This window comes from Sminthopsis crassicaudata, chromosome 4, assembly GCF_048593235.1.
Source record: "Sminthopsis crassicaudata isolate SCR6 chromosome 4, ASM4859323v1, whole genome shotgun sequence".
Classification (NCBI taxonomy): Eukaryota; Metazoa; Chordata; class Mammalia; order Dasyuromorphia; family Dasyuridae; genus Sminthopsis; species Sminthopsis crassicaudata.
The window spans coordinates 335,575,277-335,594,253 of NC_133620.1; the positions used below are offsets into that span (position 1 = coordinate 335,575,277).

Here is an 18,977-nt window from a genome sequence, read left to right on the forward strand (position 1 = left end):
TTTGTGCATAATACTGAGATTTTGAACCTGATCAACTCAGAGAATGGTGGTATCCTTGACAGACACAGGAAACTGTGTCCAGAGGAAGAGTGGGTTGGGAGGAAAGAAAATGAGTTGGAGATGCCTATGCGACATCTACTTGGAAATATATGATAGAGATATTAGAGATATATAATATATATATAATTAGATATATATATGATAGAGATATTAGATATTAGAGATATATAACTAGAACTCATGAATGAGATTAGGCCTGACCTCAGATTTAGTTTGTATCTGCACAAACCATGGGAGTTGATGAGGACATCAAAAGTATTGAGAGAAAAAAGGACCCAAAACAGAGCCTGGGGTTTTCACAAAGACTATAATATCAATGTCATTGTTAACTTTGGAGACAACTCTATATGAAAGTGTGGTTGGTGGTGCAGTGGATAGAGCATCACTTTGTGAAGTCAGGAGGACCTGAGTTCAAATCTGGTCTCAGGCACTTAATTCTTCTTGGCTAGTGACCCTGGGCAAGTCACTTAACCCTAATTGCTTCAGCAAAAAAGAAAGAAAGTATGGTTAACAAATATATTGTAAAAGGTTTAGTAAAGTTAAAAAGAAATGGCAGCACTGAGTGTGGACTTTTTTAAAAGAAGAGAATTTAGCTGAGAATTTCAGTAGACATGGGATAGAAAATGTCATAGCTTTTTTTTTTGGCAACAAAAAGAGTGAAAATGCTATGTTGTGATCCACACTCAGTTCCCACAGTTTTCTCTCTGGGTTTCATCACTGAACAATTGGAACTGGTTTGAATCATGTCATTGTTTATCAGAGTTGATCATCACATAATCACATAACCAACAATGAGAGTTCTGCTCATTTTACTCAGCATCAGTTCATGTAAGTCTCTCCAGGCCTTTCTGAAATAATCCTGCTGGTTAGTTCTTACAGAACAATAATATTCTATACCGTTCATATACCATAATTTATTCAGCCATTCCCCAAACTGATGGGCATCCACTCAGTTTCCAGTTTCTTGCCATTATAAAAAGGGCTGCCACAAACATTTTTGCACATGTTGTTCCTTTTCCCTCCTTTATGATCTCTTTGGGATACAGATCCAGTAGATATATAACTGGATCAAAGAGTATGCAAGTTTGATAGCCCTTTGGGCATAGTTTCAAATTACTCTCCAGAATAGTTGGATCGGTTCACAACTCCACCAACAATGTATCAGTGTCCCAGTTTTCCCACATCTCCAACATTTGTCATTTTTTCCTGTTATTTTAGCCAATCTGAGAAGTGTATAGTAATACTTCAGAGTTGTCTTATTTTACATTTCTCTGATCAATAGTGATTTAGAGCATCTTTTCATATGATTAGACATGGTTTTCATTTCTTCATCAAAATATGTGCAAAGATAGTTTTCAACATTTACCCTTGCAAAACCAAATTTTTGTGTTCCATATTTTTTCTCCCTTCCTCCCTAGACAGCAAGTAATCCATTATAGGCTAAACATGTATAATTTTTCTAAACATATTTCCACATTTATGCTGCACAAGAAAAATCAGATCAAAAGGGGGAAAAAAGGGAAAAAGAAAAAAAAACAAACAACAAAAAAGGTGAAAATATTACGTTGTGATCCACATTCAGTCTCCATAGTTCTCTCTCTGGATGTAGATGGCTCTCTCTATCACATCTATTGGAATTGCCTTGAATCACTTCATTGTTGGAAAGAGCCAAACCACAGTTGATCATCCCATTATCTTGTTGCTGTGTACAATGTTCTCTTGGTTCTACTCACTTCATTAAGTTCATTTAATGAATACTCAGTTCATTTAAGTCTGTCCAGGAATTAGGAGTTTAGAGTACTTGAGATTTCAGGTATGTTGACATCAAGAGTAAAGACCTGGAGAAGGGAAAGTAGTCCAGTTGGGAAACTGAGTTGATGTCCATCAGTTGAGGAATGGCTAAATACGTTATGAATGTGATGGAATATTATTGTCTATAAGGAATGATCAGCAGGATGATTTCAGAGAGGCCTAGAGAGACTTACATGATCTGATGCTGAGTGAAATGAGCAGGACCAGGAGATTTTTGTATGCAGTAATAGCAAGATTATATGACTATCAACTCTGGCTCTTTTTTTTTTTTTTTTTCCTGAGGCCCCATGGGGTTAAGTGACTTGCCCAGAGTTACACAGCCAGAAAGTGTTAAGTGTCTGAGACCACATTTGAACTTGTGTCCTCCAGAATTCAGGGCTGGTGCTCTATCCACTGTGCCACCTAGCTGCCCCCTGGGGGTGGCTCTTTTCAACAATGAGATAATTAAGGTCAGTTCCAATGATCTTGTAATAAAGGGAGCCAGAGAGAGAACTGTGAGAACTGAGGGTGGATCACAATATAACATTATCATTCTTTTTTTCCCTCCCATTTAGTTTTCTCCCCATCCTCTCCCCTAGATAGCAAGTAATCCAATACATGGTAATAATGTTAAATCCAATATATGCTATATTATATTTAAATAATTATCTTGCTGCACAAGAAAAATCAAATCAAAAAGTGTGTGTGTGTATGTGTGTGTGAATGAATGAATGAATGATATGACTAATGGGAATTAGTTTTGCTTAATTATGCATATTTGATAAAAGGGGTTTTTTTTGTTTATTTTTTCAATCTAGGTAGAAGTATAGAGAAATAAGATTTTTGTTAATTAAAAAAAAAATTAATTAAGAAAAGAAAAACTAGCCTGGCAGAATAGTTGTCTAAAACCAAGAAGTGGTGGTCATACAGGTATTTTTTTAAATGAGTTGTAAATACTATCACTTTTTCCTCTCTTTTTTAATGCTTTGAATAAGAATTAGCTGAACTGAACCAAACTTGGTATGTGAATGCCTTAGGATATTATTATTCTGAAAAAAAAATTTTAAAATAAAAATAAACAGGAAGGATTCAAAGAAGAATAGGGAAAGTTACATAAATTGATGCAGAGTGAAGTGAAAAAATCTATATCATGACTATAGCAATATAAACAGAAGGACCAAAATATTCAAATAAAGCCTTGCATCATTATAATTACCAGTCTTGGCCCTGAAGATGAGACTTCTTTCATTGGAGAGGTATGAAGTACAGTATCATACTGTTGCACTTGCTTGATTAGTTATGGTTATTTTTGCTGAACTTAGAACTACCTTTTTTTTTTCCTCTTTCCTTCTTTGTTACAAGGGATGGCTGGGGATGGGAAAGTAAAGATGACATGAAAGAAAAAGATATTGATAAAATTCATTTTTAAAAGAAAGTAAAAAACAACAAAAGAAAATCACTTTGGCACCTACATAAAAGGTAAAGAAATGAAGATTAGTAAGGAAGCTGTTACTTCAATATTCCAGTATTGAGGACATGAACTCAATGGAAGATGATTGTGTGAATGAAGAAAAGGAAATAGAACCAGTTTCTTTAAAATATGGTTCAGGACCCCATATGGGGTCTCATAACTTCATGTGAAGATTGCAAAATTATTTTTTATTATCAATGTTTGATTTGTATATCTTTTATATACCTATATACTCGGATTCATGGAAAAATTTCTTGGTCAAAAAGGGGTTGGGAGTAGGAAAACCAAGAAACTCTGATATAGTGTACTTGTCAGCAAATGTTACCCTTTTCATATATATATTGTTGATATGTCAGCATAAACAGTTTTATTAGGCAATAAACAAGTCAACTTTACAGTCCTAAGAAATTCTTCCTCACATAATGATTTACTATGCCCAGTAGTTTGGGGTAATACATTGCATTACAATTTATATAATTGAGTAATAATTTATATTGGGCAGTTCATTTTTCTTTTAATATTTTAAAAAGTTTTTGTTATAAATTTTCTACCTCCCTCCCATCCATTGAGAAGGCAAGCAATATAATATCAATAATAAGCAATATATGTAAAATGCAAAATAAACTCCAAAAAACCAAGAAAAATAAGGAAAATATCCTTCAATGTATACTGGTTCATCAGTTCTTTCCTCAGAAGTAAACAGAATTTTTCATCATGGGTTCTTTGAAATTGCTTTGGATCATTTTCTTGAAAAGGGTAGCAAAATATTTCACAGTTGGTGGTCATTACAGTTATTGCTGTTTACTGTGTGCCATGTTCTCTTGGTTCTACTTCATTTTGCATCAGTTCACATAAATCTTCCCAGGATTTTCTGAAACTATCCAAGCAGCTAATTTTTAAAAGTAACCTTGAGACTAGCAAATATTGGAATTAGTTTATAGTCAGACTATAATACATATGACAATTATTTAAATAACAATTTTTTGCTACTGATTAAGCTCATGCAAAGGCTTTCTAAAAGCTTCTAGCTCTTTTTCTTATATTTCTAAGCTCCTAGTCCCATTTCTCTTTCATAAAGACAGGCTCACATTCCTTCATTACATTTTCCAAATTTTCCTAACATCCCTAATGAAAACTAAGAATTAGGAACATAAAAATGATGGCACAGTGAAATTTTACATTGAAAACTGTTTTAAATAATCTTATGTCAAGAAAATGTCTCAGTTCATCATTTGAATACTGCACAGTCATCTTTATCTTTTTCCTAATTTTGATTACATTCCAAAAATTGCCAGATTTTATGGAATGCCCTTTATTCAAGCTATGCCCTTTGAGTTCTCATAGGAGACCCTGCCTACTCATTACTGACAAGGAAAAAAGATTGTTAGAAGAGCTGAATGGACTTAGTATCTAATCAACTCTCAATAAACTGCATATTATGACCATACTCCCACTCTGGAGGAGGAAGGAACAGGGTTCAGATATTTTTTGTTTTCTATATAGAGGGACATTGTTGAAGTAAGTTCGTATTCAGATGTATATATATAAAATTCAACTAAGTTTTAATAATAAATTATCTGAAATGTTAAAACAAAATTCTAACTGCCCTGTTCAGAGGACCACTGAATTTCATAGGGATCTTTTTGATTTTTTTTTTTCAAGCTTAAAATATATGAAGATTTTTTTGCTCCCACATAAGCTGCGTAGTGGACATTCCTATTAACATTTAATCAGTAGGGGATGCTATTTTGACTTTATCAGATCCCTGGAGCTATTTTCAAAACCTAAATTAACTATTAATTAACTGGGATTTGCCGGAGGAAGAGAGCACGATATTCCTCAGACAAATGGTCCTAGGAAGGGATGCTTTGATGGGAGATTTCCAAGTTATACTGTGCCACCAGTGAGAGTTAGTATAAATCTTTAGAAGTTCTCCAATTTTTATTGAATCTGTTGTCCTTAGTAGACTTAAGTCTGAAAGATACAATAGTTTCTGACAAAATAATAAAGGATGATTTCAGAGAATCCTGAAAAGTATACAATGAAGCAGAGAGAAGACAGCTGGACCAAGGGAATGATTGGGACAAGAGCAGCATGTAAAGACCACTTGGATTCTTGCCACGCCCAATGGTCCAATCGATTCATGGATCCAGAGGTCCAAGGATGAAGCACAAAGGCTCTCCTGCCAGAGGAGATGGGCATTTACATGCAGATATAGACAGTGTTGGACAAGGATACTATATAGATACTGTGTCCTGTGCATGACTATCTTTATTAATTATTTTTTATTGTTTTTTTAATTGGGGTGGGATTAGTAACTGAGCAGTTTTGAAAGTAAAGTGGGGTTATTATATATGAAATAGAAATTCCCTGTTAAATAAAGAACATTTTTTTCCCTTGGTTGGGAAAAGGGTTTTAAAATAAAAAATAAAAATAAATGCATGCACTCCATGGGATTTCTTTTTCATGATATAATCAGATTAGGAATGAGGGTGTTTAAAAATTCAGAATGAATGAAACTAAATACACATCAGTTGAGGGGAAGAAATTGTGATTGTAAAGTTCAAAATTTTTAAATTAAAATTTAAAAAATATGGGCTAGATGGGAGAGCTTCATTATGACTAATCAGAATTCTTTGGGGTAGAGAATGTTTAAAAACAGAAATTTTTTTAAATGTACTGCACCAATGTGATTCTTTCTTGGTGGCCAATCACTTCTGGGGGGAGGAGAAGTAATATATGGGGCTTCTTTAATCAGAGTTCTTTAGAGTTGAGGAGTTGAGAGTGTTTACAAGTTCCAAACGAAAAATAAAAATATTTTTAAAAAATATATATGTACACGATGGAGACTTTTCTGGGTGCTTAATGGCGGGGGGAATCCAGAGTAAAAAAAAAAAAAAATTAAAATTAAAAATGGACTTGACCTGGGAGGTTTTTTTTTTTTTTTTTTTTTTTTTTTAAATGGCTTAATCAGAATTCAGAGACAAAAAAAAAATACAAAATGAGCGGTTGCTCCACCCCAGATGGGACTCGAACCCACAATCCCTGGCTTAGGAGGCCAGTGCCTTATCCATTAGGCCACTGGGGCTTCCTGTAGCGAGCTGCAGATCACATGCCTCTTCATCGTCGCAGCGCGCGCCGGCTCCTTTCCACCTGGACCCGAGAGTGGGGGATGGGTCCCAAAGGTCTAAGAACCCGAGCCGTGGCTCTCTAAGGTTCAGAGACGCTAACCACAGAGTTGGCGACTTCAATAAGGTCCTCTTCTCTCAAACCCACGTCTTAATTACCACCAAGGATAGCGTCGGCGCGGAAGTCTCCGGAGAAGGCCGTTTGGAGCCGAGGGACGCGTATTGCGCTCGCGCGAGCTCTTTGCTGCAGCCTCTTGCAGTTTGTGAGATAATCTCGTGGCATTTTCTTGTTTGTTTCAAAACGTTGCGGCATCCTTTTGAATGCAAGCTAGGGATTATTTTCTTCACCGAGATTCCCCGCCCCCCCGAAATTAAAACAATACGACCACGAAGGGACTCGAACCCTCAATCTTCTGATCCGAAGTCAGACGCCTTATCCATTAGGCCACGCGGTCTCTGTGGAAAATCTTCTCGAAAAAAAATTAGTTATTTGGATTCAGTGGAAGAGGGTGTAATTTTTCTCCAGGAAAGTCTTTGGATTTTTTCAGGATCCCTAGGGATGCAGTGGACCACAAGCATTGAATTTGAGATGGGCTTGCTTTTCAGTTCTTCTCTCCATCTCCTTATACCCTGACGACGTTCCTGCTTCTCATCGGCCTTCCGGATTCAAAACGAAAGACCCTCCTCCCACCGCCCCTTCCAGAATTGCAGATAGAATAGAGAAAAAGCCCATGCAGCCCAGGTCTTTTCATCCTACCTGGATGAAACCACTATGGGAGGGGTTTGTGAAGTGACCGCGTGGCCTAATGGATAAGGCGTCTGACTTCGGATCAGAAGATTGAGGGTTCGAATCCCTTCGTGGTCGAAAGTTATTTTGGCCTGGAGTTAAACTGAGCAAGTCCGCCTGTTGGTCTTCTTTCCAGAATTCTGTATTGCAGATCTCCCGAAGCTCTTCCCAAAGCGGCGAGCTGGACATTCGTTCTGATTTGTGTCTCTCCTTGGCGGTACACAAATATGCGTCTTAACTGCGTCCAAGAGCAATACTGACGATGGCCTGGCGAAATTTTAAGCCGTGCGAAGCTTCTTCCTGCAAGTGCGTAGCATCACATAGCCTCTCCAGTGCAAGCCTCTGAGATAAAATTCGGGAGCCCGTCCGTGCAATTTGATGATCTAGATCAAAGGCCGCGGACGCACCTCAGCTTTGGTACAACCATTCGAAAGGGGAGGTCTGGATTCGAAAACGCTAATGAACGTTGCCATGGATACAAAATTACACTTGGAAATAGCAAGATGGTAGCTAAAGGTTGCAGCCCTAGCGCTGAGCCAAGTCTTGTCCAGAAAGAGGTTGATAACCAATCGGTTCAACTCACTCTTGGTTTGGCAAGACCACGTGACCCCTCATTTTTCTACTGTCCCAATGGCCTAATGGTTAAGGCGCTAGTCTCTTATGCAAAGTCTCACAGGTTCGAGATTCCTAGTGGGAAAACTTTCCTCCCGTTTTCCAATCGAAAATAAAATTCCAAATGTCATTCTCTCGCTGGGTGTCCATTCCCTAGTTTCACTGGGTCTAGTTTCCTATCCAAAAGCAGATTTGCATTTCTTGCTTTCCAAACAAGCATTGAGCCTTTCCCTAGCATACAGCACCTCTTACTGGCTGTTTCTTGTAGTGCAGATGAGAGAGGTTTCTGTACAAGATTACAAGGTTAGTGAGCCAAATGTTCAGTTCGTGTTCAGGGACAGGCCTTGTGCCCACATTCAGACTCGCGTGAATTAGCGCCCTTTCACGGGAACCCTGTGGCGGTCTGGGGGATGCGCTGAGGGCCGCTCTGCCCTGCTGCTTGCGCCCGAGTCCCTCCTGAGGTATCCCTGGGAACCAGCTCTGCTTCAGTGACCCTTTCCCGAACAATTGCCTAAGCTTCGGGAGCACAGTCTGAGCACCTCCATAAGAATCTCTGCGCTCAACTTCCAGACAGTGGTGATGAGCTCAAGCTAAAGAATTTGCTTCATTATGCATATTTGTTATAGGATGCTTGTTTTTCTCAATAGGGATGGATAGGAGAGAGAGAGGAAGGAGGGAAGGAAGAAAGGAAGGAAGGAAGGAAGGAAGGAAGGAAGGAAGGAAGGAAGGAAGGAAGGAAGGAAGGAAGGAAGGAAGGAAGGAAGGAAGGAAGGAAGGAAGGAAGGAAGGAAGGAAGGAAGGAGGGAGGGAGGGAGGGAGGGAGGGAGGGAGGGAGGAAGGAAGGAAGGAAGGAAGGAAGGAGAGAGAGAGAGAGAGAGAGAGAGAGAGAGAGAGAGAGAGAGAGAGAGAGAGAGAGAGAGAGAGAGAGAGAGAGAGAGAGAGAGAGAGAGAGAGAGAGAGAGAGAGAGAGAGAGAGAGAAGGAGGGAGGGAGGGAGGGAGGGAGGGAGGGAGGGAAGGAGGGAGGGAGGGAGGGAGGGAGGGAAATTTTAAAAAATGCACAGGAAACAGGTAAGAGCAGAAGGAATCACAGACAAAACAAGACTACTTGTTAATAATATTAGGTAATAATATCTATCATCTATATATTCCTTTAAGATTTGCAAAGTGCTTCTTCACAACAAACCTGGAAAGTGAGTTATTATCCCCATCTTACAAATGAGAAAACTGAGGCAGATAGAAGCTAAATGACTTGCCCAGAGTCATGTAAGTGTCTGTAAATTTGAATTTCAGATCTTCCTGAGTCTATGTCCAGTACTCTAATCATCCCAGTTTCTTGAACCAATCCTATTTAGTTCAAGTATGGGTATGGAAATGCCCATTTTATTTCATGTTATTAAGTTCAGAAATTTTCTTTTAAAAATTATATATTCTTTGAGGACTCATGGATTTTTCTTCCTTTTTATTTTTTTAATCTCCAGTGTTTGGCACAGTGCTTTGCACGTGGTAAGCTCTTAATAAATGTTTATTGAATTAATTCATTGAAAAACCGCTTTTTTATCCTTTTCTTGAAAGAGTAACTCTCCCTATTTTATTTGCCCCAAACTCTCAAGCTGATGGTACTAAACAGGGGGACAGGCTAATCACTTCCTAACTGACAGTTTAAGCTAACTGTTTCCCAGGAAGAAGTCTTCCAGAAAATGGAGGGGAAGGATCTCAAGGAGAAACCTCAGACCTCAGTACCAAAATCCTAGAAGAGAATGCCATCAGAATGGCACTCATGGATTCAGGAGAAACAGACTCAGGCTCTAGTGGGAGAGGCAGCCTCCAGGACATGAAGCAGGACCCATCCAGCCTAAGAGATTCACCGGCAGTGTGACTTTCTGGTAGTTTACTTTTTTTTTTTTTCTAAGGGCTGGTGCTCTATCTACTACACCAAATAGCTGCCCCTAATAATTTATTGTTTTAATTACTTTTGCTACATAGTTAAGTTCTTGTTTGATATAACCAGCCTAATCTCTGGCTGGGGACCATAGGAATGTGGAGAGATTAATGTGGGATTAAGGCAACATACCTTTGACATGGTTTCATAATCAACTAAGGGCATAAAGTGGACATCTCATGAGAAATTAGTAATTCATCACAATTAGCAGATGTCTGCCTGACATTTAAGTTACCTTAATGATTAGAAATATAGAGGAACTAGCTGGCACAACAGATATATCATCAGGCCTGGGATCAGGGAGACCACTGTTCAAATCAGGCCTCAGACACTTACTAGTTGTGTGACATTGGGCAAGTCACTTAACTATATTTGCCTCAGTTTCCTCATCTGTAAAATGAGCTGGAGAAGGAAATAGCAAACCATTCCATTATCTTTGCTAAGAAATATGGGGTCATTAAGAGCCAGACATGACTAAACAACAACAGACATGTTAATATATGGAAATGAAGACATCCACATGGATCCAAAATAATGCTGTATCTCTACTGAATATCTTTTTCATACTATGGCTTAGTAAATCTCCTTTTGTTAACTGTCAGATGATCTACAAGTATCTCATTTTCTTCCAGTCTTTAGGTTGAAATACCAGACTGGTTTGAGTTAAGAGTAATCTCTAATAGATAGTGAAGAAGTAGTAGAATTTTGTATGTAAGGAATAAAATATCTTTGAGGAACTTGGGAAGTAATCTGTCAAGTTGAATTGTTTTGGCTTTTAAGGTCGTAGGTATGATCCAAGACCCAAAATCCATTGTTATGGAATTCTTTCCTCCTAGATGCAGATTAGTGCCCCTCCACACCCACATAAGTTTATAAGAGCAGGAGAAAGAATAGCAGCAAATGCTTTGATTCTCGTGAGTTTGGGGGGGGAGTTTCTATCTCTTCAGGCTTTGGCCATTTCTGACTTCTAATTTCAAGAAAAAAGATGAACAATCCCACTTGTTGGCAAAGAAAATTCTGGGAAGAAATTGATATGGGAGAAGCTGGAGTTTTCATAATGTCCCTATCTCTGAGTTACTGCATGAAACACTTTAGGGATTTTTCCCTTGGGTGAAATCTAGGGACCTCTCTCTGAGTTAAGCTGAGTTACTTCATTCCCAAAAAGGAAGAGTAACTTCACTTTTTGACTGACATATATTCTCCTATGTATAATTTTCTGCTTTTTATTGTCTTGGATAAATGAATTTCTTTGCTAATTATTATATATGCTCATTGTGGAATTGTGATTTGGTGGGATCCTGAGTCAGGTTATATCAGAAATCTGAAGTGACTGCTTTTCCTTGTTTTCCCTTGATTGGAGGGAATGGAAAAATTAAAAGCTGCTTAGACCAACTTGTATCTGATCAGGAATATTCTATAACATCCCTAATAAATAATCCTCCATCCTATGCTTGAAGACCTTCACCAAAGTGGAATTCACCAACTCCCATCCACTTTTAGATACTTCTCACTGAATTTCCTTGCATTGTCCATTCTATTCACACGTTAGTATACTGGTAACAGACTTTCCAAACCCTGCCATTCCATTTGGAAGTTTTCTAATGATGTGGGAATGAACCCTGGGGTTGTAGAAGGGTCAAATGAATTAGATCCAAGTTGTCAAAATGAGTTTTTAGATGAGTTGTACAAGTAAAGATACTATTATATGAGACCATTATTATCTGAGCTAGACTCTATAGAGCAGAGTTCTTGCCCTGTAGAGAATCACGGGAAACATTATTGAAAGACAAATCAGAAAGTTTAGTGCCATTTTCTTAGTCTAAGAAAAACTATGTATCTTTTATTTGTACCTGTAATTATCTAACCCTCATATTATTTCTCAATTTAGATCTTCTCGTTTTAATTCTAAATAAACACTAGAAAATACACTTTTGTGGCTTAGATTATTTATTAACAATGGGGTTAGAAAGGAAAGAGGAAAGAGGGTGATTTTCCCAAAATTAGTATAGCTGGCCCCAGTGTAAACACTGCTATCAGATGGTTCAGAGATGACCCTACAATGCTGAGTAGAAAGTCTTTCATATCTTCAAAATTCTTAAGGTCCTCCTCTAGTCGGAAGGGTAAGGGAAGGAGACTGACGCTTTTATTTTCTGTAGTAGTGTTCTACACTAAGCATCATCTTTAGTGAAAAAACCAACTCTCCCAGATAACTTAAGTGGATGAAGACTATTTTTAAAGAGGATTTTAAAAAAAGATGACAATTTAAAAAAAAAAGAAATGTGCAAAAGAAGGAAAAAAAACCTAAGTAACAGGAAATGAATAAAAGGGTATGGGATGGTCCTGTAAAAAGTGTCAAGTCTGCGTGCTACAGCTTAAAATAAACTGAATCTGGCAGAGAAAGCAAAAGACAACAGCAACAACAACCAAAAAAAAGCCTTTTAAGTTAAATTGAAAGAAAAGGGAAAATCAAAGTCCTTTGCTTGGGGTGGATAAGATGTTATGACACACAGAAAGTAGCATTGTATATTTGTATATTCTTATTTTGTTCCTATTTTTTTGTGCCCAGGAAAATGACCCTGACAATGAAAATAACAGCAAAAATGGAGATCATCATAGAGCATCCAGGTACCTTAGATGAATTTATTTAATTGGCTCAGAATAAGACAACCATAGTCAAGAGCTTTACATTCATGGCCTTTAAGATTCAGTACAAGGAACTGGGTGTGTTTAGCCTTGATGTGATAGGTGCCTCTAAGTATGTGAAAGTGAGATTAGACTTAATCTTCTTGCAAATTAACCAATTTAAACTTGCTTGATATTTCTGATGTGATTTAGGCATTTGTTTTTCACCATTCCTCTGAACTCCTCTGGACTTCTCCATCATGCCCCAGAAACCTTCCTTCCTAGTTTTGGAAATTCTAGGTGTTTAAAATATATCTAGAATTCTGAGATTTGGAATTTAAGTAAATGTTTCCTCTAAATCCTGAGAGGCAGACTGATCTTTGAGCTAGGGGACAGACGAGCCACATTCAGTAGTTTTATAAAAAAGAACATGTGGTCAGTGACAGATGAAGCTGACTGAGCACAGATGGCACATGGAATCTTCCTGTGAGAAATCATAGGAAAACATTGGGCCTGATGTCACTAGGTGAAATAAAGAAATTGGACACAGGCCATTTTTAGAAGAGCCGAAGAGAGATCTCTATAAGCTTTTTAGTCTTCCCAACTTCTCTTCCATCTTCTCTTTTAATAGACATTTCTTTAAGATTTTCTTAGTCTTTATTTAATGTCTCTTCATCCTGATCTTTTGCTTCCAATAAAAATTTTTCTTCAGTTGGAATGACAACTTTCTGAGTGAAGAAATTTTAAAATGAGAAGACGAACAGTTTCTCTTACTCATTTACATTTCTTTATTTGACAGTAAAACCTGTCCAAATCAGTGAATAGGTAGTAAACCTGCCTAAATATTCAGAAGGAGAAAGGAAACCTACACACAAGCTAGATAACACTTACATGTACAAAAAGTATTTATTAAAGAATAACGTAATCAGTTGGCTGAATGAGGGAGTAGATTGCTACGAGCTTCCAAATCTACCTCCACACTGTGGCTATAATGGGTTAGCTCCCCAGATTGTGGTGATATGGCAGGATAATGTCCTATCTTTCTCTTTTGTATAGAAAAAGTTTCATATGAGAAACAAATTGGAGATGTTCCCATGTTTTCAGTAGTTCCAGGATAGTGATTAGTGGGGAACAAAATATTATCAGCTATCTGTTTCCATGATAGAAATGAAATGACATGAGAATACAAAAATGGGATATTCCCTCAATTACTCAAGGTTGGCCAGCAAGATAGTTTTATTTATGAGACTAGGTGCTATAGACATGTCCAGACCCAGTTGGTTGTGCTCCAAAAAGGTAGAATTTTTAGCCAGTATTAGAAATCAAAGCAAAAAAGATCATGGGATCCATGGCAAATATCTAACAAGTGCTGGGAAAATGACCTTGGATTATTCTCTCAAGCTATGAATGAAAGCCTTTATAGAAGTATTTATGGTGAGATCATTATACACTTCAACAACAATACTATATGAGGATCAATTCTGATGGTTGTGGATATCTTTGGCAATGAGAGGATCCAGATCAGTTCCAATTGATCAGTAATGAACAGAACCAGCTACACCCAGGGAAAGAACACTGGGAAATGAGTGTGGACCACAATATAGCATTTACACTCTGTTATTGTTTGCTTGCATTTTTCTTTTTCTTCCCAGGTTATTTTTACCTTCTTTCTAAATCTGATTTTTCTTGTGTAACAAGACAACTGTATAAATATGTATACATATATTGCATTTAACATATACTTTAATATATTTAACATGTATTGGACTACCTGCCATCTAGGGGAGGGGATAGTGGGAAGGAGGGGAAAAGTTGGAACAGAAGTTTTTGCAGGGGTTAATGTTGAAAAATTACCCATGCATGTGTTTTGTCGATAAAAAGCTATAATAATAATAAAAAGAAGTGCATATGGTTTTTCACCTTGAGTTTCTATGTGTGAAATGCTAACTCAGAATAGGCAGGAGGGAATAAACTTCCTATACATAAGAATCCTAAGGCTTTTTTTTTTTTTTAAAGCTTTTTATTTTCAAAACATATGCATGGACAATTTTCAACATTAGCCCTTGCAAAACCTTGTGTTCCAATTTCCCCCCCTTCTCCCACCCCTTCTCTTAGATGGCAAGTAGTCCAATATATGTTAATCATGGTAGAAATATGTTAAATCCAATATATTGCATACATATTCATACAATTATCTTGCAACACAAGAAAAATCAAATCAAAACAGGAAAAAAAATGAGAAACATAATAAAATGCAAGCAAACAATAAAAAGAGGAAAAATGCTATGTTGTAAACCACACTCAGTTCCCACGGTTCTCTCTCTGGGTGTAGATGTCTCTCTTCATCACTGAATAAGTGGAACTGGTTTGAATTATCTCATTGTTGAAGAGAGCCATGTCCATCAAACTTGATCATTATGTAATCTTATTGTTGCTGTGTATAAAGATCTCCTGGTTCTGCTCATTTCACTCAGCATCAGGTCATGTAAGTCTCTACAGGCCTTTCTGAAATCATCCTGTTGGTCATTTCTTACAGAACCAGAATATTCCATAACATTCATATATTATAACTTATTCAGCCTCCTAAGAAAGTTTTTGATGTTGTTGAGTTATTTCAATTGTGTCCAACTCTCTGTGATCTTATTTGGAGTTTTCTTGGCAAAGATACTAAAGTGGTTTGACATTCCCTTCTTCAGTTAATTTTACAGATGAGGAAACTGAGACAAACAGGGTTAAATGAGTTGCCCAGAGTCACACAACTAGTACATATCTGAGGTCAGATTTTAACTTGTCTTCCTGACTCCAGCATTGTCATTCTATCCACTATGCAACCGAGTTGCCCCTAATAGGGTTATAAAGACCTTATTAACATGCACTGACGAGTACCTGTAGACAGATAAATATAGATAGAAGATAGATAGGCTAATGGATAGTATCCATATAGCACTTTAGGATGTGCAAAGTGCTTTACACGTGATGTCTCATTTAATCCTTACAAACCCTGTGAAACAGGTGCTATTTATTATACCAGTTTTATAAGTCAGATCAACAAGCATTTGTTAAGCACCCCTAACTAACGCTGTCTGTCTTAATTTCCTCATTTGTAAAATGAGCTGGGAAAGGAAATGTCAAACCACTGCAGATTTTTTAGCAAGAAAACCCCAAATAAGATCATAAAGAGTCAGATATTACTAAAAAAAATAATAAATAACCAAACATGTCAGGCCCTGTGCTAAGTGCTAACCATAAAAGAAAGGCAAAAATTCCTGCCTTCAAGGAACTTACAATTTAATGGGAAAGACAATATGTAAATGGCTATGTACAAATAAGATATGTACAGAATAAACTGGAGATAATCAAAAGAGAGAAGGCATTAGCAATAGCAGGAGCTAGGAAAAATTTCTTAGAGAAAGTGGGACTTTATTTGGGAACCTGAAGGAATTTATCCAAGAGACAGAGAGATGAATAGAGAAACAGTTGCATACATGGAGCTGGGAGATGGAGTGTCATGTTAGAGGAAAAGTAAAGAGCCAGTTTCATTGAATTGCAGCATACTTATAGAGAAATAAGGTGTTAGATTGGAAAGGTAGGAGGAGGCAGGCTGTAAAGAGGTTTAAAAGCCAAACAGAAGAGTTTATATGTGATCCTGGAGGTAATAAGGAGCCACTGTTAACAACTTAACAATTGCTAAGGAGCAACTATTTATTGAATGGGGGCAGGGGGGAGGAGACGTAGTCAGACCTACTCTTTAGAATATCAGTTTGATAACTGAGTGAAAAATAAACTAGAAAAGGGAAAAAATGAGGCAGAGAGATCAACTAGAAGACTTTTTAAATATTCAAGTGTGAAATGAAGGTCTATGTAATGGTGGCAATATCAGGAAAGAGAAGGAGTGTATAAAAGAGATGTTGCAAAGGCAGAACCAAGAGGACTTCAAAATTGATTTGATATGGGACAGGCTGGAGGCAAGGAATAACAGTGAGGAGTTGAGGACTAGATCTTGGTTACAAATTTGGGTGATGGTGACCTCAACTGTAATATTAAATTATATAATATATAATTATCCATATTTATTATTATATTTATATATTATTTAATATATATAAATATTAAATAAGTATTTTTATTGAAAAAAATAAATTTTGTAATAGAAAAGTCTGAAAAGAGGGAATGGTTTTGTAGAATAGATAATTATTATGGACATGTTGAGTTAGAAATGCCTCCAGAATATCTAGTTTGGAATGTCCAGTAATTGCAGATGTGAGACTGTCAGGAGAGAGTTTAGAAATGAATAGATGAGAATCTATTAATAGAGATGATAATTGAATCCAAGGGAGCTAATGAGATCACCAAGTGAGAAAATATATAGAGAGTCCAAGGACAGAGCCTTGGGGTAAACCTACTTTTAGTAGGCATGACCTGGATGAAGCTACAGCAAAGGAGACTAGGAAGGAATGGTCAGACAAATAGGAGGAAAACCAGGAGAAAAGGGTTTAAAAAACCTAGAAAGAAGAGAGGATAAAGAAGCATAAAGGCATCAACAATGTCAAAGACTGCAGAGAGGTCAAGAGGATTGAGGAAAGCCTATTAGACTTGGGAGTTAAGAAATCACTGGAGAGCAGTTCCAGTTAAATGATGAGGTAAGAAATCAGACTTGCTAAGAATTAGGAGGAAAAGAGAGTGAGAGGAAAGGATGTGGAGATACTAATTGTAGACAGCCTTCTCAAGTTTAACCAAAGAAACTGAGGCAGACAAAAGTAGCATGACTTAGCCAGTTACACAACTAGAATTCATCTTCCTGAGCCTATTATGTCATCCACTATCAGATATGTTAATATATCTATCTGCACACGTGTGTATATTCTATAGCCCGCAAAATGAATTCATTTATATTCCTTAGGATGAAAGACAGTATTTGCAGCTACAAAATTCTACTAAAACATATAAGAAAGGGGTAAAAGCTATGTAGGCTGGACATCATAAAAAGCATCACAGAAGCTGGCCCTTCCACAGACCCCTAAATGTTCTGGTGATATTAGCCCATTGACTGCTAAGATTGAAAGAGAATATACTACCAAGACTTGTATTCCCTAGTTGTTGCTGATAGTCCTAAAAAAACCCCATCAGTATCAGGAAAATGAAAATGAACAATAAACAGACATATAGCAAATGGAGATACTGATGAGAGTGGGTACTGGCCAGCCACTGAAGTGTGCTTTCTGACGCAGAGGTCTTGTTGGAAAATTGAATACCTGAGATGGGATTATGAGAAGAGGAACCAAGCCATCAGAGGATGGCTGGTGAACTTCCAGGATGAGATTGATATGACATAGTCGACAAAGTCCAGAGAGTTAGGAGTGAAGCCCAGAGAGGTTTGGAGAAATCAGAGGATGAGAACTAAGATGACTTCAGATGCAATCCAGAGCAAGTTACTGATGCTCAGCTGTTGATTAGGTGTTGGCACTGGGCACCAGCTGCATCAGACACCTATGCAGGCATCAGTAAACCTTAGCAGAGAATACCATTGCAGGTACTGGCAAGAGCAGCATGACTGTAGACCGAGTGGGTATCAGCTCATAGTACCCATGGATCATGGGTACCAGCATCAGGTAGCATTGCTGGCAGGGTTCACAAGCAGGTTGATTCTGTCAGAATCTCAGCCCCACCTATGAGAACTTGGACCTTGTTTGAAATGTTCAACTGGATTTTGCCAGCCATTAGTATATGCTAATGGATCAAATTCTGGCAAATATTCCCAATAAGCTGAACTGCCAGGCAGATGATTACTGCAAGACTCTCAAGAAACAGATGAGATGGCTAAGACTTTAATTTACATATATACCTGAGTAGCAGCCACAAATTTGACCAAACGTCTGGGATCTGGAGGGAAGAGGACTGAATGAGTTTCTTCCTTTTGGAATCAAGACAAGAGAAATTTTGCCAAACTTTATTCATCTGTAAATTATGAAGAACCTTGGTGTTTGTCAGAAATATTATACCCTCTACTAAATTGAATACTAGATTGATGGTCTTACAAGAATGGCAGAGGTTGGGTAGTAGGTAGGTCCACTGCATGGGTATAGGAGCTATGATGTCTTGTTGTGGGTACAGGACCATATGATCCCCGTAAAGATGAGGCAGTTGGGGCTCTTTCTCATAGTTCACAAGCTACCTCTAACTGGAAAATTTATCATGTTATACCCCTTTCTATTTCCAACAAAAAGTTTGCCTTGCTAAATAACTTAATTATATCATTAACTACTAAACCAGGTTGTCCCATCTCCCAGAAGCCACAACTATAATTGAGCAATACTTTAAGAAGAAGGAGCCTTCTTTCACCCATTAATTTCCTGCACTGGCTTCCAGGGAGAGTTACCTGATGAAAACCAAGTTCTTTTAGACATGAATATAGTTGTTTTGCTTTGCACCAAGAAATACACTGCCCTTGATATAACACCACACTCAACCCTCAGCCTTCCCACAAACTAGATGTTAAGATTCAGACATGGATTGAAATGGAGAGGTGAAGCCTAGGATTCCTGGACCTTCATGAAATGCTGAGGTTG

The 18,977-nt window shown here is 37.6% G+C and overlaps 3 non-coding genes across 3 annotated transcripts; 1 reads left to right on the plus strand and 2 right to left on the minus strand.

Annotated features, from left to right (window-relative positions):
* Nucleotides 1–6,337: 6,337 nt before the first annotated feature.
* On the minus strand, nt 6,338–6,410 carry TRNAR-CCU (transfer RNA arginine (anticodon CCU)). Its single transcript has one exon. It is a non-coding gene; the product is annotated as a tRNA-Arg (tRNA).
* A 422-nt stretch (nt 6,411–6,832) lies between these two features.
* Nucleotides 6,833–6,905, minus strand: TRNAR-UCG (transfer RNA arginine (anticodon UCG)). The gene has a single exon. It is a non-coding gene; the product is annotated as a tRNA-Arg (tRNA).
* A 337-nt stretch (nt 6,906–7,242) lies between these two features.
* On the plus strand, nt 7,243–7,315 carry TRNAR-UCG (transfer RNA arginine (anticodon UCG)). The gene has a single exon. It is a non-coding gene; the product is annotated as a tRNA-Arg (tRNA).
* Nucleotides 7,316–18,977: the final 11,662 nt, after the last annotated feature.